The sequence below is a fragment of the Dromiciops gliroides genome, chromosome 1 (genome assembly GCF_019393635.1).
Source record: "Dromiciops gliroides isolate mDroGli1 chromosome 1, mDroGli1.pri, whole genome shotgun sequence".
NCBI lineage: Eukaryota > Metazoa > Chordata > Mammalia > Microbiotheria > Microbiotheriidae > Dromiciops > Dromiciops gliroides.
The window spans coordinates 159399147-159423871 of NC_057861.1; the positions used below are offsets into that span (position 1 = coordinate 159399147).

The following is a 24725-nucleotide window of genomic DNA, read 5'->3' on the forward strand; positions in this document are numbered from 1 at the left end:
AAGAGGATCAAATGAGTTAATATATGAAAAGTTCTTTGCAAAACTTTAAAAATATATTATACAAATACTAACTGCTTTTATTATAGTGGTATCAGGGTTTTAAAAAGGTAGTAATGCAATTTCCTTGGTTCGAATAATAGAGTAGCATTATAAATGATTATTTTTTCCAGCTGAATGAGAAAGAGGAGGAAAATCTTTAGACAATAACTGTTAGTTCAAACTCTTGCACTTTAGGTGTCTCACTATTGTGGTTATTTAATAATTTTCTATATTCCACATTCTTGACCTTTTACTTTCTTATTTTTTCTGTTGTTTCCCCTATTTAGAGGGTCTTAAAAATGAGTTAGTTTTAGCTTTGCAGTCGTGTTTCAAACCTGCTTTCCTTGTGTGACAAAGGCAGGTGGTACATCTTTGAGGAATTCACAGATAGTGAATGTCCATTTATGATGGGTTTGATTGTTATTGATGAGCAGAAATACTGGAAGTAAGTCATTAGAGACAGAAACATTCCAATGTCATAGAAAGTATTATTTAAAGTAAAAGTCATACATTAAATAAAAATCACTGTTATCATCCTTATCTGAAGAAAATTTCCTTTTTTGTTTTTGGGCCTGGTGTTTTTCCTGAGGCCCAATATTCACAGTTGTCCTTGGCAGTGTTGGTGGTTTTTTGTTTTGTTTTTATTTTTTAATGATTTTGCTTTCCATGTACCTATACACATATTCTTTTCCACAGTTAAACAATTTTACATATTCTGAATAATTTCCAGGCCATCTGTGATATTAGCTCTTTGGAGAGAAAATTTCCTTGTTGAGTAGCATCTTCCATTTGTCTTGTTTTATATTCCAATGCTTATGTTAAATGACATAGCACTTCTACAAAATGCTGGTCCTTGACTCCTGGGCTTTACTAAGTTCCCAAGTGTAATGATGCCTTTTCACCTTCAGCATTTAAGTGAGGTCTGTGATTTCATGGGAGAAAAGGAGAATCATTAAAAATAGAGAAAACAGAACAGAAACTCTCATACTTTTGCTTTCTGAAATGGGAAAGGGCATCATTTTTTTTTTAGCTGTGACTGTCAGATAGATTTTGACATCACCTGACTGCTTTACTCTTGTTTTGACAGCTTTAAGTGACAAAAAATGCCACTCTTTACTTATTATTTAATGGCATCCTGGCAGTGCTTACTGTGAAAACTTAACTGCTGTTGCCCTTTTGGTCTTTGCCTTGACCCAGAAACTTGCTATTCTGATGTTGCCTTGATATTCTGGGTTGGCAGCACATGGTAACAATGGCTCTTTTAGAGCAGCAGTCCAGCATTAATTCCAATCACACTTCTCTTTTCTATGGTTTGATGACAGGTAGTAATAACCTTTTCTTGGATAACGCTATGTTTGTTTCAGCAAATATTACTAATTGTAAGCTAAAGAATGAGTTAATGTGAATTTTCTTGGATCCTGAACAGTAGATATCCTTTTTTTGCATAGCACACTACTGCAAAAGTTGAGAGTATAATAAGTGGTCTAAGAATGAACAACTGGCATATTGTACCCATTAAACATTTCTTGCCCTCTGAAAATAAAACCATTTAAAACCTTTTGTATCAATTCTTATTAATTTTTAAGTCAGAAAATCAAAAGATAATCAAAGGATTATTTAAATATTCCTGTAGGATGCATTCTTTAATTAGAAGTTATAAAATAAAGTTAAGTAACAAACAGGTGAATATTGAAACATCTGTGATGTTTATTTTGTTTAGGATTCATGGTTTTTATGAGCACATAAATGAAAATGACCTCACTGTAGTAACACAGACCAAAACCTGTAGGAGTGTAGAAACATTGCAGATGTATTAGCACTTCAGAGTAGTCTCAAGGGATACTTCTTTTGTGCAGAATTGATTTCTTACTTATGTGCTTTGAATGATATTTTAGTTATTTAAAATACAAGTTATTTTTATGAGTGAAATTTAAATAATAAAATAAATTGTTACTCTTATGATTTAAAAAATCGGATTCATGTCCATTTCTACTTACTTTACTCTATTTTCATCCATATCTTCCATGAGTACCTTTTAAGAACTCTCTTTTTCAGGGAGCAATTAGTGCTTAGTTTGATTAATAAGTGGTTTTACTTTGAATTTATCACCTTTGAGGTTAGGTTCTGTCATCAGTGTAGTGTCTGTTTCCACTCAGTGAAAGGATAATAATGTTAAATAATTTGGTTGTCTCTTTGGGCTTTACTCTTTGACTCATAGACTCTTGTCAGTTCTCTAATTTCCAGCCTTGGTCTTTATCTTTTATTGATTTCTGGATAGCATCTCCAGATATGGCCTTATTTCCTGCCATTTACTAGGTATTTTTATAAAATCATCACCTTCAGCTGTTGATTGCCATAGCATCACTGGTTGATCTATTTATGTTTATTTTATTAGTATCTTTAAATAATCATCTCTGTCCATCCCCAACCATGTCACTCCCTAGTATACTTTATATCTCAAGATATAATCATTTCAAAATGTAAGAATGGTTATTAAACACCTAATTTTGTCATAATTCAAAATTGTACCTGACTTTACCAACTATCTTGACAGTTGAGAAAGATAAGCTTTCAGTTCTATAAAGGATGATCTGCTAATTTTTCTGTTTGTTTCTTAAACATGACCTATTGGCATTGAGTAACTAAGCAAAGGGAGCTAAAATACAGGTAAACACACATATGTATATGTATATGTACACAAACATAGATGCACACATATATAATAATAATGATAACTAATGTTTATATAGTGCTTACTATGTGCTAGTCACTGTGCTAAGTGCTTTAAAATTTTTCTCTCACTACAGTTATTATCCTCATAACAACCCTTGACAGTGGTTGCTATTTTTATTCCCATTTTACAAATGAGGAAACTGAAGTAAACAGGTTCAGTGACATTCCCAAGGTCACACAACTAGTAAGTGTTTGAGGTGGGAGTTGAACTCAGGTCTTCTTGACTCCAGGCCAAATGCTTTATACATATATCTTGTCTTTTCGTATGTTCATCTTCCAGCCTTCCATTCCTGTCATGTAGAACCTTAGAAGGGACTTTGTAAGTGATCCAACTTGGCTTTCCCTGTTGTCTTTTTTTTTTTTTAATCCAGCAAACCCATAAAACTTTTGGAATTTTATTTTTTTCCCCTTCAATTATTCTTTTGTTGTTGTTGTTGTTTTTTGTTTGTTTGTTTTGGGGGGGCAGGGCAATGAGGGTTAAGTGACTTGCCCAGGGTCACACAGCTAGTAAGTGTCAAGTGTCTGAGCCCGGATTTGAACTCAGGTCCTCCTGAATCCAGGGCCGGTGCTTTATCCACTGCGCCACCTAGCTGCCCCCCCTTCAATTATTCTTAAGGTAAGTATGTGTGTATTGAAAATAGGAACATAGTGTTATCTGTGCTTTATGTACAATACATTTTATATATATGTACTTCAGATGGATTTATCTTATTTATGCAGAAATTCCTGCCAATTGTGCAATTTGCAACCTACCCCCATTTCCTCTTCCAGTATGACTTCTGTTTTGCGTCTTCCCATAGATCTTCCTTAGAGGTTCCCTTGAATACGTAAAAATCTTCCTTTAAAACTTTAATATTTTGTGTGGACCATAGCTGCATTGGAGTTGTTGTTGTGTTATCCTTTGCTTTTATTTTATGACTGATCAACTTCATATCCTGGCCATATATTTCCTGGAGGATAACTTTTATGCTACTCCTTGCCTCTTTTATATACTCTTTTACACACATGCCCGCACACACACGTACACACAATGTATATATAGCTTTGTAGTGAGAGCACATTGTATACGCTGCATGAAAACCATCCTTTTTAAGTGTTCTCAGTTAAACCAAATAGATTATATAACTTAATTGCATTTGGTAACACATATTATAAAGATTTATAAAACACTTTTCAGATTTGGACATACAATAAAGACCATTTGTTTCAGTGAAATATACTTTATGTGTGAGGAAACATTTTTAATGGTATTAAATTACAAATTCTTGCTTAAGGCAACCAAAGGGACAAGAATATAAACTTGGCTGATTTCAGGGGGGAGGGGAGTCAGTGAAAGTTGTAAGAAGTAAAACTCAAATAACAGACAACTCATTTAGGAAGGATGTTCCTATTTTTTCCTTATCCATGATGTTTCTTGTAACCTATAATTTGATCAAAACATTCCTTCAGAATTACAAATTGGAATATATTAATAGACTTTGATTAGCTCCAATTATAGTATTCAGCTCTGTTATTTGTGCTTAAAGTGATTTAAGTGATTAAATTAAAAGTAAATGTATGTTTATATTGTATATCGTTACCATTGGAGATATAACTCAATGTATTGACAAAGTTTTCCCATTTTGCATGAACATGTTATAATGCCAATAACAAAAATGTTTTCATTACTTTACAATTAAGTTACTGATTCATGTTACAGTGCATTTTGACCATCAAAAATAATGACAATTGGGGCAGCTAGATGGCGCAGTGGATAAAGCACTGGCCCTGGATTCAGGAGTACCTGAGTTCAAATCCGGACTCAGACACTTGACACTTACTAGCTGTGTGACTCTGGGCAAGTCACTTAACCCTCATTGCCCCACCAAAAAAACAAAAAACAAAAACAACAAAAAAATAATGACAATTTCTTTGGGGGCTAATAATGCAGAAGAATTTTAAGGTTTCTTGGAAAGTTTGATTGATTTTCATATTATGTGGTTATCCTTTTATTTTTTAATTTTTATTTTTGCAGGGCAATGAGGGCTAATTGACTGGCCCATTGTCATACAGCTAGTAAGTGTTAAATGTCTGAGGCCCAATTTGAACTCAGGTCCTCCTGAATCCAGGGCCAGTGCTTTATCCACTGTCCATCAGGTAACTTTCCACTTCCCTTTAGAAAATTCACAACTTTAATTTGCAGGTTGTAATATTTCATGACTGACAGACATACAGCATCACAAAAAGAACATAAATGTCAAAAATGACTTTTATTTCAGGGAGAAGCTAAGAGTTGCAGTCCTTAAAAGCATTGCACAATTTCCCAAAGGCAGTTCAGCCTGTTATCTGCCTGTTATTGAATTTTAGTTCCAATTTTTTGTCCATCCATGATGTCTATCTTAAATATATTTACATTTGAGAGTAACCTTTTTTTTCTCGTGAGTAACTCTTTATATGCAGTATATCCAAGTGCATATTACAATCTTGGAAATAGGCGGGTTTTTAAAATCCATTTGATTTTTCCCTTGTGCATAATTAGGCCAAACTCACTAGGTCATTATGGATCACATTTAGGAGGCTTGTACGTTTTGATGCAATCAACACATCCCCTAAACAAGAATGTGTGGAGGGTTTGAGTATTTTTAAGAAGTCTCTTTTCTATTTTTATTCTATTCTGAATATACTTTTGACAATGATACAGCATTAATTTTTCCTTTTTCTTTCAATAGCCTGCCTACAGTCTTAACTTTGATCAAGGATGCTATTGAAATGTTTAGATTATTCTAGTAGATTTTGTAGTGATGAGAAAGTAGGCATATAGGAAATTGTTACTGATGTTTTCTTGGTTATTTTTTTTGAGTGGTAGAATAATAACAGTGTATATTGTTTTCTAAGAATTTGGTATGTTGACCCTATGGTCAAACTCCTTTTAACTGAAATATGCTACCCTTACTATTATATGAATACAATTTGTTAAATGGCATAGAAATCATTCTAATTGGAGAAAGTACATGTGATTGAAATACTTATTTCCAGAAATATAGTTTGGGTATATGTTTTCAAAATAAAATATTTATAAATTACTTTAGAGTAATATTTGTATACCAGCTGTACTTAATTAGGAAGTTCATGTCAACAGTGTTTAGAGGAGGTTTAAAATTAGTCAAAAAGAATCTTTTTTTCCTTTAAATTACTTTTTGTTAATAAAAATTCGGCAAAATTTTTTTTTTTGCCCATGTGTTACTGCGTTGTGGTTGAGCCAGACATGCATATTTTAGTGGAAACTTTTTTTTTAAATGGTTATGTTTTGGATTGAGGAAAGTGCTTTTTTATTTTTATAAATGGTATAAGAGGAGGGGTATTTTTTTGCAGGTTTTTAGATTTCCATTTTCCATATGCTCAGGATATTGCTTGAACAAATCAAAGAATGGGGCTTACTGCAAGCAGAAAGAGAATTGAAGCAGACCAAACAAAGTGGAGGTTGGGAAAATGAATGAGCACTAAGCATAACTCTAGCTTTTCAGACAAGCCATACATTCATTCCTGAGGGTCTCTGCAGCCTGGCTGGCTTAGGAGTTTTCACCAGTATAGCTTGCTTATCAAAGCACTTTATCTGTGGGAAGGGATGTGGGTTAACCACTTCACTCAGCTCTAACTTCCCAGCTAGCAGTCTGTCAGCAAACAGCTGTTTTTCAATATGTACACTATACACTGCCCAGCCAATCTTGAGCCCCTGACAAAAACATCATTGTGCTGAGAGGTTGTTCAGGCTTAGGGCTTTTTTTCTTTTCTTTTCTTTTCTTTTTTTTTTTTTTAAATCTTCAATGAAAACTGGTAAGCACAACTTGAGGCTTAATTTACAAGTCAATGTTTCCCTCCCCTTTTTATTTTTAAGGTTCGAAGTTCAAATTAAAGATAAAATTTCCTAGAACAGGAACAATGTGGAAATGGATAATTCAGTGTTGATCATTATAAACCATTATTTATTGCTTATGGTCTAAGATGAGGGATATTTCATACCCATTCATTTGCCTTCTTTTTTATTCTGTTATCTTTTATGTAATGATAATATCCTCTTTGCTTTTTTGCAGTCCATTTTAATATCTAATATATTAACAGAGCCAAATTTAAAGAAGATCAAGTTAATCTTCATGGAAAGTCAACAAATATGTACAGTTTTGATATTATATCATAGACAAATCAGGGTAACAGCATACCATTAATATACTGTGCACCATACTTACAAATGTTGAAGAATATTACAAATGTTGAAGTTAAATACCACATCTGAAAACATATGTTATATCATCAAATAAGAAATGGTCATTTAATTTAATTCTATTGGACTGGGCATGTTATGATATACCAAGGTTTTTATGCTTTTTGTGTGTGTGTTCGTGTAGCAGAATGATTTTTAGATTGCCCCCTAGAGTGCTACCAGTAGAAGCAAGAAACTCATTTGAGTTGGCTTTGAAACAAACAAACCAAATGTCTGTGGTGTGATTTGGATTACTAGAAAATAATTGGAGTAAACATATCATCCTGATAGAGAATGATCAGATACTTAAAGCACTACTCTTTTTTATATTGAACAATTAATTTTTAGGCCAAGGTATTTCAGAAACTAAACACTTATGAAAGACATTCTCAGTTCTGTATTGTGCTGATATATTTATATATTTATCCATACTCTACTAGTTATATCATCTTTTTATCTTTTTTGTTTGTTTGTTTTTTTGGTGGGGCAATGAGGGTTAAGTGACTTGCCCAGGGTCACACAGCTAGTAAGTGTCAAGTGTCTGAGGCCGGATTTGAACTCAGGTACTCCTGAATCCAGGGCCAGTGCTTTATCTACTGTACCACCTAGCTGTCCCCTCATCTTTTTATCTTAAAGAATACCAAAAAGTGTCATAATTTTTCATCTAAATGCCATCTTACAGCCCTTAGTTAATTCTCCTTGATTTCCTTCATTGCCTTTAATGTGGGAGTTGAAGTTTAATTTGGTTTTCATTAAGCTCACAAATGCTATATTAAATTAAACCTGAGTAAAGTGGAGGTCATATGCTTTTTTGGAGGGGAGGGAGTGACAGTAAATTAAAGATCTAATTCACTTTCACTATCACCTAGACAAATTGGCCTAACACTTACGGGTTATTATGGGCATTTGGGTCTTGTGAGCATTATTTTTTCTTAACTGCCTGTAGAGTATAGAACAGAATCTCAGGAGAATTCACCAACATAAATGAGAACAACTGCTAGTAAAAAAAGAGATTTTTTTTTAAAATTAGATAATGTTGGAATTGCTGAAAAGTTCCAGAAGGAAGTTCCTTAACTCTTGTGAGGAATTGTCATGGATTTTGTTTATTCTTTGTATCCCCAGCCTCTAGCTCAGTGCCTGGCATAGAGTAGGCACTTAATTAAGACTTGTTGATTTATTGATTGTCCCCTGCATGTATAGCCTGAATCAGAATAGCCTAAAGAACTGATTTGGGTCCCTGCTGAGAAGGAATGTCTCAAAGACTCAGAGCCTAAAAAGAATTCATGATTTAAGTCAATGTTTATTTAATAATTCAAGTCTGTAATCTCTATTAATGTTAGAGAAATATGGCAAAGTTGGCCTACAGTTTAGTTTCTACCCTTAAATTAGAACTTGTTTTCACTTCCTGTATCATGGAAATGATTTCTGAATAAATAATTGTATAAAAATAATAATGAACTGGTCATATATTTTCATTCAGTTCTATGATTAATAACATTATCATTATCAGTTCTATCTCCATAAAAGAACCTTTAAATAGACTCGATCTCTACTCAAAATTTATCATCTAAGTTGTTGATATAAATAAACAAGTAAAAGAGCAATTGTAATTGTTAGATAATTTTGATGCTAGTGGCCATCTTTGCTATATTCCTAAAGTTCTTTTGAAAGAGGTAGATGCCTTTTTGGGGGTATAGTTCCACTTTTATAAGCATTCTGTGAATAATTTGAGAAAAGTAGTAGGGCACTTGCTTTAATGATTAAATTATAGTTTGTAGAAATTAAGGCAGTTTAGGAACTGCACATTTTGGGTGTTGAAGGTGATAGAAATGCATGTGTTGGAATTGCCAAACATGAGGGCATAAGTGAGGATGAAGAGTGGAATTGTGATAGTGGTGTTGGACTTCTCCACAGAGGGGGAAGACTGACTAAAGACTGGTGGATATGCACAGGATTATGTAGCTCTGTAGAGAGATGTTAAAGTAGAAGTTGTTAAGCAATGATGATAGAGGGAGTATTTCCAAGGAGAGTGGACGCCAGGAATAGGGGATTGTGAATCATTAATGTTAGGGGAGCAGGAAGTGCAAATTTTCCAGCCGTTGGTTTGAAGACCTACCATTTGTTTAGGCCCTCTCCTGCAAGGCTTCTGTGAAAATGAAAGGTAGCACTGGCGCATGTTCTCTGCAGGCTGGGGAGCTTGCATTAGATTACTAGATCCTCAGCAACTGCACTGAATTTACACTATCCCAGTAGCTACATTCTAAGATTGTAGGAAGTGAGACATACCCTGAAGAAATGCTACATATGGAGGCAGTACATATCTGTGTGCTGATTTCAATTATAAATATGTTAATTATTCATTTTGCTCGGACGAATTAATTAATTATTAGTGAATTAATTATTAATGAATGAATGAATTAATTAATTAATTAAGGCAGTAATTTTTTTGTTTCTACATAATGTTTTCTAACTTTTGGTTATGGTATGGTATTTTTCCATACATGGAGTGACTTTGACACTTCTTTTTTTTGTTTGTTTTAAAGTAATAAACATTTTTATTTATAGTTTTGGATTCTAATTTTTACCCCCTCCCTCCCTGAGGCAGTAAGCAATATAGGTTATACATGTAGGATTATGTAAAACATTACCATATTAGTCATTTTGTATTAAAAAAAACTTGAATAAAAGAAATAAATGAAAGAAAGTGAAAATAGCATGCTTCAGTCTGTGTTCCATCAATATTAGTTCTTTCTTTGGAGGTGGATAGTAGGTTTCACCAATAGTACTTTGGAATTGTCTTGGATCATTGTATTACTGAAAATAGTTAAGTTATTCACAGTTCTTCATCAAACAGTATTGCTGTCTCTGTGCACAATGTTCTCTTGGTTCTGTTCACTTCAGTATACAAGAATTCATACAAGTCTTTCCAGGCCTTTCTGAAATCATCCTGCTTGTCATTTTTTTTAGCACAATACTATTCCATCACCATCATATACCACAGCTTGTTTAGCCCTTCTCCAATTGATGGGCATTCTTTTTGTTTCCAATTCTTAGCCACCACAAAAGAGCTACTTATAAATATTTTTGTACAAATAGGTCTTTTTCTCTTTTTTGGGATGTCTTTGGGATATAAATCTAGCAGTAGTATTGCTGGATCAAAGGATATGCACAGTTCTGTAGTCCTTTGGGGATAGTTCCAAATTGCTCTGCAGAATGGTTGGATCTGTGATGTTTAAAATCTAAATGTGATGTCTAAAAAATCTAATGTGTGGTTGCCTTAAATTAGAAGCTTTAGCACCAGTCTTTGGGCATTAAGCATTTATTAAAGCATACTAGGTATTAGAAAAAAGAGAACATGTAGAGTTAAGAAAAGGCCTATCTAGCCTAGAGTTCCAGCCTGGTCTGGTTCTTCCTCAAATCCTCTACCACAAGCCTGCTTCAACCACGAACTGCCCCCACAAACCAAGTGTGGAAGCTTTTTATAGGTCTGGAGCAGAGGCGGTCCTTACACACTGCTTCAAGCTGATTGGTAGGCATCATCCAAATCCATTGGTTCACTGGACTTTGAAGGTGGTCTCAATGAGTCCTTAGCTTTTGAGAACAATACTTTCTTAAGGGCTGGCCAGGTGTGGTTACAATCTAATTAACTTGAAGTAGGATAATCAGCAAAGTTAATCACTCTCACTTAATTCATTCAGTTTAGATTAATCCCAGGTGGGACTTTGAGTATCTGCCAAATCCCATTATTTTCTCTCAGATCTTTTCACAACTCCACCAACAGTAGATTAGTATCCCACTTTGACTTTGACACAGTATTTATTTTTATTTTTCTGTACCAAACCAAAATATTCAAAGAGTGACAATTTTTTTTTCATGTTGATTAAAAAAAATTTTTTTTCTTCTCCCTATCATTTTCAAATTAGATTTTCAGGATAGTAAAAATAGTGAGTTACTGAATTGAGAAATAGTTTAATAACCCAAATTCTTTTCCTAGTTCTACCCTTTTCTTTATTTGTGATATTAACCCACTACGTATTTTCTTTCACTAAGTAGGGATAACAAAATCATTTTATAATAATATCTTAAGTAGAACTTGCAAAACACTTGAAAATGTATGGGGGGGGGGTTGTGTTTATGTGATTAGTATTAATATACAATCTCCTTACAGGCTAGTTATCTTTATTCTTCTCTAGCTCAACTCTTTTCAGCCAGCTATAGCAACTATATATCATTGGTTATCTAGTTCATTATATGAGGTAAGAATAGTAGTCTGGATTTGATCCTCACAACAACCCTATGATGTAGATTTTTATCATTTCCATTTTATAGTGAGGAAACTGAGGCACATAGGTTAAGTGACTTCCGTGGGAGTCACACAGCAAGTAAGTGTGAAGTTGGATTTGAACTCAGATTATAGTGATTCTAGGATCTATCCACAGTGCTATCTAGCTGCCTGAGGTTTAAGGACAACCTGCCTGGATTATATGATGTCACTGATATCCTGTCTTTAGATGCTTAACAACTATAGTTCCCTTTTATTGCCCACATTTTCTTTTACAATGTTGATTATAAAATTCTTTTTTTTTTTTTTTTGGTGAGGCAATTGGGGTTAAGTGACTTGCCCAGGGTCACACAGCTAGTAAGTGTCAAGTGTCGGAGGCTGGATTTGAACTCAGGTCCTCCTGAATCCAGGGCCAGTGCTCTATCCACTGCACTACCTAGCTGCCCCAATTATAAAATTCTTAATTAATTTAGTACAGTTAGGCATGTTATATACTTTATTTTAATAACAATGCAAACACCAAAAACAGAATTTTTTGTTTTATTTGCCTAAAACACAATTTTCTAATTAATTTGATCAATTTACTTTCATTTACCAGTGAACCTAAAGTGCATTGCCCAAATTGATGTATATTTTCAGTTAAGAATGAATATAAGCAAATCCAGCTTTTCTTTTTCTCTTTCTCCTCTCTTTATCTCACCTCTTCTTCCTTATCCTTTGTCTCTTCTTTTCCTTTCTCTTTCCTCTTCAGTTTCTCCTTTACTTTTTCTTCTCTTCATTCACCTTTTCCTCCTCTTCACCTTCTTTCTTCTCTTTACTTTCTCAATTTCTTATTACCTCTTCCTTCTTCCCTTTCCTCTTATCTACTCTCCTCATTTCTGTGTCCCCAATTCTTTGCATAGTCCTGAACAGTAGCAGATGCTAGATAAATGCTTGAGTTGAATTGAGTTGATGCACCTAGACACAAATGTTCTGGCCCTTTCTTTACCCAAACTGCAACTTTTACCTGGAGCATAACCATTTTAGAGTTTTACTATCCTCATCTAATAATACTTTGGTTTGTTTAGAGCCTTCAAAGCCCTTAGAGCCAATACATATTTTGACAAGTGCTTTTTTTGAAATCTATTTTATTTACCCCACCAGAATGTAATGGCTCCTAGGGAACCATTATGGGCTGTCTTGTAAATCCTTCTCAGTTCACATGCTATTGACCCAGTAGGGACAGTAAGAGCTCTTGGGACCTATTATGGTCAATCATAGAATTCTGCTGCTGTGGAAAGTCTGCCTGCTATAAATTCTTAGGAAATTTTAGTTGAGAAGACATTTTTAATGAACAGAAAGCTGAATGTCTAAGTGGAATTTTTTTTTTGACGTTTAAAATTTTATACCCTTTCCTTGCCATTCTCCACAAATACTCAAACACTTTTAAATAAGAACAGTAAAAGTTGTTTGGGTGTCGTTCAAGTACCAAATGAGAATTTTAGCTTATTAATTTTTTCTTTTTAACTTCATATTATGTAACATAGTGACTGAATTTTTCAATAAGAAAATGTATATGTAGATGCAAATATTTTAAATCTATTCATATCTGTATATGACTTTTTCTATTACATTTTAATTTTCTAGCTGTTATATAACACTAAACATAGGAATTTATAATGGAAATATTGACATAACCAGCCCTGTGTAAGTTCATCAATTATATGTTTAAAAATGCAAACTATTGTCTTCTTTTTAGAGGTCATATTATAAAAATATTTTAGAACCCATTTCAGAAGGTGTACAACTGTGAATCAGAGTTATGAGCCTGAATTTTAAAAATAACAAAGCCATAAAACCCACCATGACATTGGTTCCAGTTATATGCAGTATTCAATGCAGTGCAAGCTAACCACAGTATTGGGAATGGAATGTCTTTGCTCTGGGAACCCTGAATATATAATTGCTAAATCATGTGGATGCTGTTAAATGTTTTGTTGAGAAGTCCTGGAACAAAGTTCCTGGCCATTTTCCTTTCTACATTGCTCCCTCACTCACTCTATCCCCTTTATTCACCATAACCATAAACTTATCTAGTCATTTTTATATATACTTTCCTAACTTGTTACATAGCAAAATTATTCATTATAGAACACAAGATTAAAAAAATGAATAACAAATATAGAGACGATTGGGGGAGTCTTTGATTAATGTCACTTTCTTATCATTCCTGTTTTCTGCATTTACATTTATAGATTTTATGGAAGTAGCATTCCATAATAGTGAATACTATTGCAATGAAACATTCTATGCAGTAAAGCCAATAGATCCTGAGTTTTGTGGATCTGCCTTTAGCACATTCTTATAAGCCTAATATAATAAAAGCTTTCTTATTTTATCATTTTACTGCCAAATTTTTTGAATGAGTAGTTTGTACTTTTTACCTACTTAGTTATCAATCCTTTTCATTTTTTATGCCATCTTACATCCTTTGTTGAAAGTGGTCCTCAAGGACACCAATGACACGCTTATTATTAAATCCAGGGACACTAGATCTCTTCATAATTAAATCCATTAACCATTTCTTTGTCCCCAACTTTGCTGACCAATCCCTCTGCCATTTGACACTGTTGACCAACCTCTTCATGTGTTTCTTTTCCTTGGCATCTAAGATACTATGCTCTAAGTTTCTACCTCTGTGACTTTTTCTTTTCTGTCTTTCTTTTTTACATCCTCTTTTCTATATTTTCTTCACTTGGACTCTCTTTCATGATCATGGCTTCAGGTTTTGCTTCTTGGTAGTTACTCCCAAATCTGTTTCCCACCCCAACCTCTACACAGAGTTTCATTCCTTTAGTTTCAACTCCCTCTTATCCATTCACAATTGGATATACTACTGGCACCTGAAACACATTATTTCCAAAATTGTACTCATCATTTCCCCACTATAAGCTACCCTTACAACTTCTCTTTGGGTTGGTGATTCCACCACCCTGATATTCCCCTAATCTCAAAACCTTGGCATTATCTTTGACTCCTTTGTTTTTATAACTTTGGACATATTTTGTTGTATCCTTCTAACTCTAGCTCTGAAATAGAAATATCTGTCCATATAAAGCAATGATAGTTCAAGCCCTAATAATCTCTTTTTACCTTGACTATTGCTGTTAGCCTTTTTAATAATTTACTATTTGTATTTATCCTTTCTATAGTGAATTGATCCTTCATTCAACTCTCCAAGTAATCATCCAACTGTACCATATTGATCATATAATTTCTATACTCAAAAACAAAGTTTATTATTTTTTAATCTTTTTTTTGCTCTTCATTATTTACTAAAAAATCTTCTCTTCCTATTCTTGGCATTCAATAACCTCCACAGTCTAGTTCCAAATTATTTTTCAATCTTTATTTCTTACTATACCTTTACACTAAGTGTAAAGATCTAAGTTCTCTCTTTCTTTCAACCTTGTAGGTGAATTCTTATTTGCCACCTTTTGCTCTTTCTTATTTCTGTGCTTCTCCCCACCCCTCCTCATGCCTGGATTGAACTCCTCTTCCATATTTTATCTCCAACTATTGAACGCCCCTTTTCAAGGACCATCACCATATTTTCCATGAAGCCTTTTCTGAGCTCTGCAACTAAACATTCTTTCTCCTTCAGGCCAGAACCTCCCCTTTTCACATACCATACTCTCTTTTATTTCATAGTTATGTGTGCACATGCCTTTTCCCACATGAGAATGTGAATACCTCGAAAGTAAATCCAGTGGCTTATTGTCCTTTGTATATTCAGCTTTTTTTTAAGAAAATTCTTACTTATTAATTCACTAGGAAGGTAAGATGTACTCAATAAGTTGCCTTTGCAGGGCTTTAAGATTTATAAAAGATTTTGCATAGTTCACTCTGCTGATCTTCACAACAGTCTTATGAAGTAGCAAGTATGGGAGGTTTTGATTGAATTGAGTTGGATTATCTCCATATAAAAATAAGAAAACTGAGGCCCAGAAGAACTAGGTGATTTGCCAATGTCCACACATCTAGTAAAGACCTGAAGGAGTCAAACCCAGAATTCTTTTAGTTTCCTTTCTTTCTTTCTTTCTTTCTTTCTTTCTTTCTTTCTTTCTTTCTTTCTTTCTTTCTTTCTTTCTTTCTTTCTTTCTTTCTTTCTTTTTTTAGTGGCAATGAGGGTTAAGTGACTTTCCCAAGGTCACACAGCTAGTAAGTGTCAAGTAACTGAGGCCAGATTTGAACTCAGGACCTCCGGGATCCAGGGCTGGTACTTTATCCACTGTGCCACCTAGCTGCCCCCGCAGAATTCTTTTTACTTCTAGTCTTGTGTCTTTTTTACTCAGCTGTGCTCCTGATGACTTTTTTTTTAATTTTAAATTTTTCTCAATTATATGTAAAGATATTTTTGAGTTCCAATTTTTATTCTGACCCTCTTTTCCTTCCCCCCTCCTGAGGCCAGTAAGTAATTTGATATAGGTTATACACTGCTATCATGTTAAACATATTTCCATGTTAAACAGAACCAAAGTGGGGAAAACAAGAAAGACTGATGACTCTTTTTCTGCAGTCTTTCTTGAGTTCTCTTCAATTCTTTCCATGTCAGACATAACCAAATTTCCAAAATGTACACGTACGTAAAAACATGGAGAAAGAAAGGGCCTAGAAGAATACACAACATACCTCCTTTCTTTGACTTTAGAGCACTTGTTTTCAGGTGACTATTCACTGACTAACTGAAAGCAACAATAATAACAAAAAAGGCTGTGCTGTTTGTTATCTATAGACTTGAAATTTTTTAATTATTATGACAACGGTTGACTGAAAAGAAAAAACGACTTCCCTGATGAGTGAGTTATATTGTATTTCCCTTCTCCTTATATTGTGTTATACTGCTCTCATTCACGCACTCTATGCTCTAGCCATTTTGGAGAACAATATCTTTTGACTGCAATAATCTTAGCTTATCTCTCTTGTTTATAGCTCCATTTCCCTGTCTGACTCTTGAAAAATCTTCTTTTTTCCCCCCAAAAAAAATTGTCAACATGGGTGATATCAGGATAGAACTTGGGTATGAGGAAATATTGAGCTCAGTCTTGAAGGGATGTAGAGATTCTAAGAGGCAGATGTGTGGAGGGATTACATTAAAGGCATGAAAGACAGCCATTGTAAAGAAATGGGTGATGGAATGTCATGTATAGGGAATTACAAGTATACCAGTTTGGATAGGTGGAGGGAATAGAGTAATGTGAAACAACCCTGGTAATATAGGCTAGATCCAGATCATTAAGAACTTTAAGTGGCAGTCAGGGAAGCTTCTATTTTAGTCTAGAGGCAATGGGGAACCATGGGAGCATATTCAGCATGGGCATGACACGGTTAGAATTATGTTTTAAGAGTCTTCACTTCACAGTTGTGTATGAGGATTATGTGTTTATGTGTGATTGATATAGGGAGACCAATTAGGCCTTTGCTATAGTTCAGACCACAAAGAATAAGAAACTAGACTTAAGTGGTAGTCATGAGAGTGGAGAGCAGGGGATTGAAACGAGATATGTTGTGGAAGTAAGATTGGCATGACTTAACAACTGATTAGAAATAGGAGATGAGGGAGAGTGATGAGTTGAAGATTACTCTGAGGTTTGGAACCTCATTGGCTGGAAGGATGGCATCTTTAACAGAAGTAGGGAACTTTAGAGGGAAAGTGCTTTTGTGATGGTTGAGGATGGGAGTTACATAATAGCTTCTGTTTTATCATATAGAGTGTGATGCCTGCGGGAAATTCAGTTGGGAATATATGGTAAGTATTCGAAGATGCTATATTGGATATCAGGAGAGAAGGTCTACATACATAGATCTGAAAATCATCTGTATAGATATGGTAATCAAACCCTTGGGAACTAATGACATCACCAAAGAATATATAGAAAGAACAGAGAAGACAGTCCAAGAAAAATCCTTGCTAGATAATGATATTTTTGTTTACAAACATGGATGATATTTCACTAAATAAACTGAGGAGGACTGGTCAGACAGATAGGAGGAGAACCAAAAGAAAGAAATGTCACAAAAAGTCAGAGAGGAATGAGCAACAGTGAATTATGCTTCAGAAGAATTAAGATTGAGAAAAAGTCAAATTGTACTGTCAGTTAACTATTAGAAATAAGAGGTTGAGAAGTGACTGAGAATAAAAAAAGCAGAAGCATCAGGTGTAGATTACTTTTTTTTTTTAAGGAGTTTGGCCAAGAACCTGAGGAGGATATGGACTAACTTCAGCCTAAATTGAGTTCTCTGTACCTAACAGGTTCCATTTCATTCTGGAAAATGAAAGAATGATGTTATCCCTGTCCTCCGGGGATCCGTAAAAATGACCATTCATTTTATCTTCATGTGTTCCTATCCACATATACTTTTTCATTGTTCCAGTGTTCTTTGGCCAAGTAATTATCATACCACTAAAAACATTAAGTTTCTTGGTTATTGTATCAAATCAATATTGGAAGCAGTGTGGTGTTCATGAAAGTACACTGAACTTGGAATGAGTCAATGCAGGTTCAATTCCTGGCTTCATACTTATTAATTGAATGAAAATGGGCAAGCTTACTCTGAGCCTATTTCATCTTCTATAAAATGGAGATTCTAATATTCATACTGCTTTCTTCCAAGCCGTGTTGGGAAAGTGCTAAAGTCTTGAAGATATGTGAATCATCTTCATCTTTGTCATCATCACTGTTATTGTTGTTGATATTAATAATAATAAGGTCCAGAATTTTGGCACTATTTCTCTACGTGGAATTTTACATACCACAGAATGAAGTAAACACTAAAAAAATCCATCTGTCCTTCATTATGCAGTCAAATCTCGATTATTCATGGTATTGGCATGGATGATTGAAATTCCTTACACAGTAATCTCCATAGCTCACCTTAGCCATTTACTTCCCCTTTCTTACTGTTCTAAGGTTTTGCCAAGAAGCAACTCTAATTCTGCCCAAGCACTCTAACTTGTGGAAGCGCTAAGAAACAGCAAATGGCCCCAAACATTGTCATTAGGTGGGTAGGAGGAAAAGTAAAGGGTGGGGTTAGATGACAAATTGGATAATCAGTGTCTGAGTAATTGAGTTAAGTTGTCATTTTAAGAAAGTAGTTAAAAAGAAAGTCCTCCTTTTAGTATCTAGTGCCATAAAAGAAGCCAACAGAGGTCCAGTGCCAAAATCAAAGCCAAAATAACAATGGAAGGGAATCCCAGATGTGAGCTGGCTTCTGTGTTGAAATGAATCAGGCTTGAGCAAGATAATTTGATGTTCTTAAACACACAAGAAAGGCTATAATAACGATAATAAGTCCCCACCTTCCCATCCCCTCTGGTTACAAAGCACACAACTGAAGCCATCTATCTTGTACAATTATCCTCATAAACCTCTGTAATATGCTTCTCTCCCCAAAACATTATTAGAGTCGATTCTGGCATGCAGTCATTATGCCAGTAATTATAGCTCTTAACTGGAATATAGCTGTCTGTATTTCCTAGCCTCTATTATGAAGGCATAAATCACGTTAATAAAATGGTGAGTGGACACATCACTTGCAGTTTGTTTATGTTAAACATTCTCTGCAGGTATTCTACATGAAAGCTTAAGCCGTCTAGTCCTCTTTCTGTAGACTTTGCTTATCATTAATAGAAAGCAGCATGTGTACATCCTGCAAACTCATTTCCTTATTTAAAGTGGGCATCCTTCCTTTACCGAGATATGTTTCCTCTTTTATTACAGGAGAGAAGACCAAGCCTTTGTAAATTCTTAAAGGCACATCCCTTCCAAATGACCTTTTGTCCTGTGCTACTAAGGAGCATTGTTTAGTCCACTCTGAGTTCCGCAAAGTTACATGGGGTGTCCTAGGAATTCTTGTTTTTGTTAATTAAATTTGGAAACATGTAACTTTTTCCTATTATAAAGCATAAATGAAAGTTCAGTAAAATTGATTCTGGTATTCTGCTAGATCAGATAATTACAGAAGGTAAAATGTTTAATAGTTATAGAACATGATGTACTTTTCCTATACTCAGAAATTTTTTTTAAAAATTAACTTCAGTTGAACTATTTTCTTGACTATGTTACATTCCTATTATTAGATCTGCTCATCCATATCATATACAAAGTAATGTCATTTTACTTTCTGTAATTAGATGAACACAACCTTAACTGTGTTTGATAGAGTATTCTCTTTTTTTATTTTATTTTTTTTGCAGGCCAATGAGGCTTAAATGACTTGCCCAGGGTCACACAGCTAGTAAGTGTTAAGTGTCTGAGATCAGATTTGAACTCAGGTCCTCCTGAATATAGGGCCAGTGCTTTATCCACTACACCACCTAGCTGCCCCCTAGGCTATTCTCTTTACAGACAAATGTGTGTGATTAAAAATAAAAAGGAAAGAAAAGGATAAACCATATATCTATAATAGTAATAATAATCTCTGGTCACCTTTTTACAGTTTATATATAGTCCTTTTCTGACATCCCAGTGAAACCAATGGAAATAGTGAAAGTATTATTCCTCTACTTACATTTTAGCAGATGGAGGCCCAAAGATGTCACTTGCATGTATTCTTGGGCACATGCAAATGGCAGAATTCAAATATTTTTCATTTAAAAAATCAAAACAGAACAATTTTAGTGAGGTTGTTGTTTTTTTTTTAATTGGTTTTGGGGGCCCTAAACCACCCTAGGGATCCAGAATATCAGGGATTCAGAGGCATGTGAGGGCCAACATAACAGGGACACAGAAATCCCAGAGAATGGTATCTGAGTTCCTGTTTCATTCATATGATATCTTTATTTGAGATCGTGATGACCTGACCGATAAATGGGAATCTTTCAGATTTCAGCTCTGACGTGCCATGTCAATAAAAGGCCAATTCTGGAGGGAATTCTAAGCCATCACAGAGCTTGAACTTTGGTGCACCAAAGATAGTATCTCCCCACTTGGACCCTGTGACATCATCCCCCTATTCTCTCTTCCTTTCCTTCAGCCTCTGATGAAGAGGAAACCCTTTTCCTCACCAAGGCCAAACCCTCTAACTGGGAATTTGAATCCATCCCCTCCTGTACAGTTCAGTGGCTTGCCTCTTTCATTGTTCTATCACACATTAATTTTCAATCTCTATCCACTGTCTCCTATTGTATTATATGTTCCCAGGTCTCTCCCATCTCCTTAAAACAAAATGAAACAAAATAAAACAACAACAAAAAGCAAAACCAAACCAAAAACCCTTTATGTGACTCAAGTTGTGGTATCTTTCTTCTCTTTCCTAGCCAATGCATTAGTACTTCAGTGAAACTGTGATCTCATAGTTGTGGATAGTCCTTGAAATGATGCAGATCCCAACCTATCCCCCCATGCCTACCCTGACTATAGTTCACATTTTCTAATAAAATTTCCACACAATGAATTTACCCTGTATGTTCAGAAGCCTTTCTGGAATTCTTTTCACTATCACTGGATATTTTTCGAGCAAGCACATGATTCATCTGGTGTCCCTTGCTGTCTTTCTCTCTATATTTCTATATCTTCTAGTTAAATATTTCTCTGATGATATCCTTTATGCCATTATGCATTTTTAATGCATTATAGCCTAGTCATATTCACAATATGCCTCTCCCATGACCTTTGGGTGATCCTTAACTTCAGTTCTATAGAGTGCATTGTATGCCATGATTAGCAACCATATATAATTTTATGTGTGGAGATCAGTTGAATCAATCTATCAGTTATCCCACCCCTACTTAAAGTTACTAATAAGATGATATACCCTAATATGTTTATCAGTTTTGAATACTTTTATTGAATCAATAAATTATTCAAACCCAGTAAACTCTGTGGGGAATTTCCTAGATCAATTCGGAAGATGTAAAAGTGATTAGATGGAATGAAATGATGCTCTATAGAAAGTGAGTTGAGATTAGTTGAGGAGGGATAGTCATGCCCTTTGGGTCATGGATAGAATAGCCAGGCAATATTAAACCCAACATCCAAGTGCTAACTATTATTAACTTGCTTGCCAGTCTAGAGGAGAGGGCAACTTCACCCAAGTCCCTAAGAAGGAACCTCTGGTAAACAGTGTTGGGGAGCAGACAGACTCCTCCCCACCTCTTTTCACTGACCACAAAATTTGGTTCTTCTCATTAGAGTGCTAACAGTCTTTGAAACATCAGTGGCTGACAGTGTTTGCAGCAGGAACCCAGGATAAACTAAACATACAGAGGAAAGGCATACTAATCAATCTGCAAGGGTCCCAGGAGAAAGCTATACCATATACCTAAGGGGAACTTTATGAGCAATGAAGGAAAGACTGTCAAACAGGAACCTTGCATGCTTTCTAACCTTGAGCTCACTTTCTCCCAGAAGCTGTCTGTACCAGGGGTTTGTCTTATACTTTGCAGGGAGAACATTTTATACCAATTATTATTATGCTACCTTGGTAATATCCCTAAGTAAAATCTAATTAAGTCTGATTGGCTAATTGATAACCACTGATCATCAATGGGGGAAGCACACTGGCAGGAGGTAATCTCCCCTACCCTGTACCCCCAAATCCTTCATGGTTGCTGCTAGAATCCTGAAGGGGCAGAAGTATCCAGCCATTCTCTGAGGACCTGCCCATAAGCCCCAGAACCTAAATTACATGTATATCTTGGAAAAGAAATAATTTTTAAAAGATGGGCCTTTGTTTCAGGAATTTTATGCACATTTCAAAGAACTACACAACTTACCTAAGACAGTCAGTCCAGTCTGCTTTCCTTCAGTTCTGTTCTTTGTTCACTTTACTGTCCATTTATTATGTTCATTATCCAAGTTGTCTACTTGTTTCCCAATGGAATACATTCTCTCCTCTTTGTTCTCCACCCCATCCCGCTCTGCCTCCCAATTAACACAATATCATCATCACAGGACCTCAGCATCTATAATAGGGCTTTAAAATTTTTTTTTTTTAGTTTCAAGGATCATTTGGCTGTCTGGTGAAGTCTCTGGAACCCTCCTTGGGATAATGTTTTTAAATGCTTAAAATTAGGCACATAGGATTACAAAGGAAACCAGTCATATTTAAATATGCTCATTTAAACAATAAAAACAAGTTCACAGACCCGAAATTAAGAAGCTGTGCTCTGCAGCAGAGCTTCTGAAACTTTTCCCACTCACAACCACTTTTTGCCAAAGAAATTTTCATTTGACCCTGGGTTTATAGGTATATAAAATAATCATATATAATCTTTTACTGTTGCCAAATTTTTTGCAACCCTCACATTCAGTTATGTGACTCCATAAGGGGTCAGGACCCACAGTTCAAGAAGCTTTGCGCTACAGGAAATCCTTCTTTAACTTGGACTGTATCTGGGACCTGCTGCATAACAGTTTTGACTCCTTAGACTAAACGTACGTCTCCACTTGGTATTATTGCTCATAGGAGTGTCAGAATTAACTTGTTATATTTAGAGAATCTTCTATGCTTTTGACAAATGCAAAGTGACATCTTTTTTGTATGAGACCCTTTAAATTATAATTTTGTTCTGAATCAAATGCTTGTTTTTAGTAGCCAAAAACAGTACGTATGGAAGTGTCTTGTATTCTCTGCACATTTCAGTCTGTTATATGATTATAAAGATGTAGTCTATTGTGGAATCTTTCCTATGAATGCTTACCTGTTCCCTTTTAATACGCATCAAGTTGGTATAGCCATGTAATATCCTGGATATGTGTTGATTATTTTTGTAACACTTGTATAAACCATGAGAACAAGTTGTGAATGCACATTGAGTTTACCTCTTTCCCTCCTACTCCTCAACACATGGCTGTCTGGCCCCTGCCACCAACTCTTTAAATGAAACTCCTATAGGCAAGGTTTATAAAGAGCTCAGTTGCTAAATGAGATGGTCTTTTCTTGATCCGCATCCTTCTTAATGCTCTTCTGTATTTGACTGTTTGCCACCCTGTACCTTTCAATATTCTTTTCTCTTCAGGTTTTTGAGATATTTGCTGTCTCTTGGATCTTTTCCTTGTCTAAGTGTTCCTTCTAATCCTCCTTTCCTGAACCAGCATCTGATCTTGAGTGTGGCACAAGACTCTGCCCTGGGTCTGCTTTTGTTCTTTCTTCTCTACACCCTTTCCCTTAGTGATCTTATCAGCTCCGTTGGATTAAATTATGTTCTATACACAGATGATTCCTTGGTCTTTCTACGTGATTGTTGTTCCTGATTTTAGTCCTGTTTCTCCATTCTCCATTCTCCAAAGTCAGCCGGTGGGACAGTGAGTAATGTGCTGGGCCTGGAATAAGGAAGACCAGAGTTCAATTCCAACCTCAGCCCCTTAAAAACTGTGTGATCCAGGGAAAGTCATCTAACCTCTGTTTGCCTCAGTTTTCTCAACTCCATAATGGATATAAAGTAACACTTAATTTTCAGGGGCATTGAGATGATCAAATGAGATAATATCTATAAAAAGCACTTAGCACAGTGCCTGGTACAGAGTTGTCACTATATAAGTGCTTATTTCCTCTCCTTTCTACTGGAAGGCCTGTAAAAGCACCCCACTCCCCCAACCCCATCACATCCACCATGACCCCCAAGATGAATCCACTGCCCTAAATCATAGACTCAGGGTTCCTAGAGTGTCATGTTGTCAAAGTATTTTGTAGGAGTAGCTTTTCTTTGGAATCTGTGTGTTAGAGGAGGGTCTCTTAGATGTAAATTAAAGACTGAATGGAGATGTATATGGCATGTTTATCATGTATGAAGATGACAAATTAGAGAGACAGACATGCCTTTGGCTTAATCTAACAAGATAAAATTTATTATGGATAAATTTAAAGTCTCATACCTTCATTAAATGTAAGATGCATCTGGGGAAGCTAGGTGGCACAGTGGATAAAGCACTGGCCCTGGATTCAGGAGGACCTGAGTTCAAATCCAGCCTCAGACAGACACTTGTTACTTACTAGCTGTGTGACCCTGGGCAAGTCACTTAACCCTCATTGCCCCACCAAAAAAGAAAAAAAAAAAGAAAGAATAAAAGAAAAAGTAAGATGCATAAATACAAGGGAGGCACAAGAATTTGAAAAATAAAATAACAACAACAAAAACCCTCCTAAAACATCTTGTATGTTAATAGTTACCAGTTAAACAAGATAATTGAATGATATGATGTGGAAAGATCAAATACCAGCTTAGATAGCATTTCAGAGGAAAACTTACATTTATTCTTATTAGTGTTTAGAACTATGGTGCTGATTATTTTATTCTTCTTTTCCCTGGCCAAACCACAACTCTGACATATCGTTTGACTCTGGGAAAGCTCATTTTAGAGAGGGCATTGACAATTTAGGGTAACCAGTGATGATTAACAAGGATTGCAAAGCAATCCAAGACCATGTCCTTTTGGGGTCCTTTAGTTATCT

General features: G+C 35.2%; 1 protein-coding gene across 1 annotated transcript in view; it reads left to right on the forward strand.

Annotated features, from left to right (window-relative positions):
• The window catches only part of GMDS (GDP-mannose 4,6-dehydratase), an 803594-nt gene that overhangs the window by 231185 nt on the left and 547684 nt on the right, over positions 1–24725 (forward strand). The window lies entirely within an intron of this gene.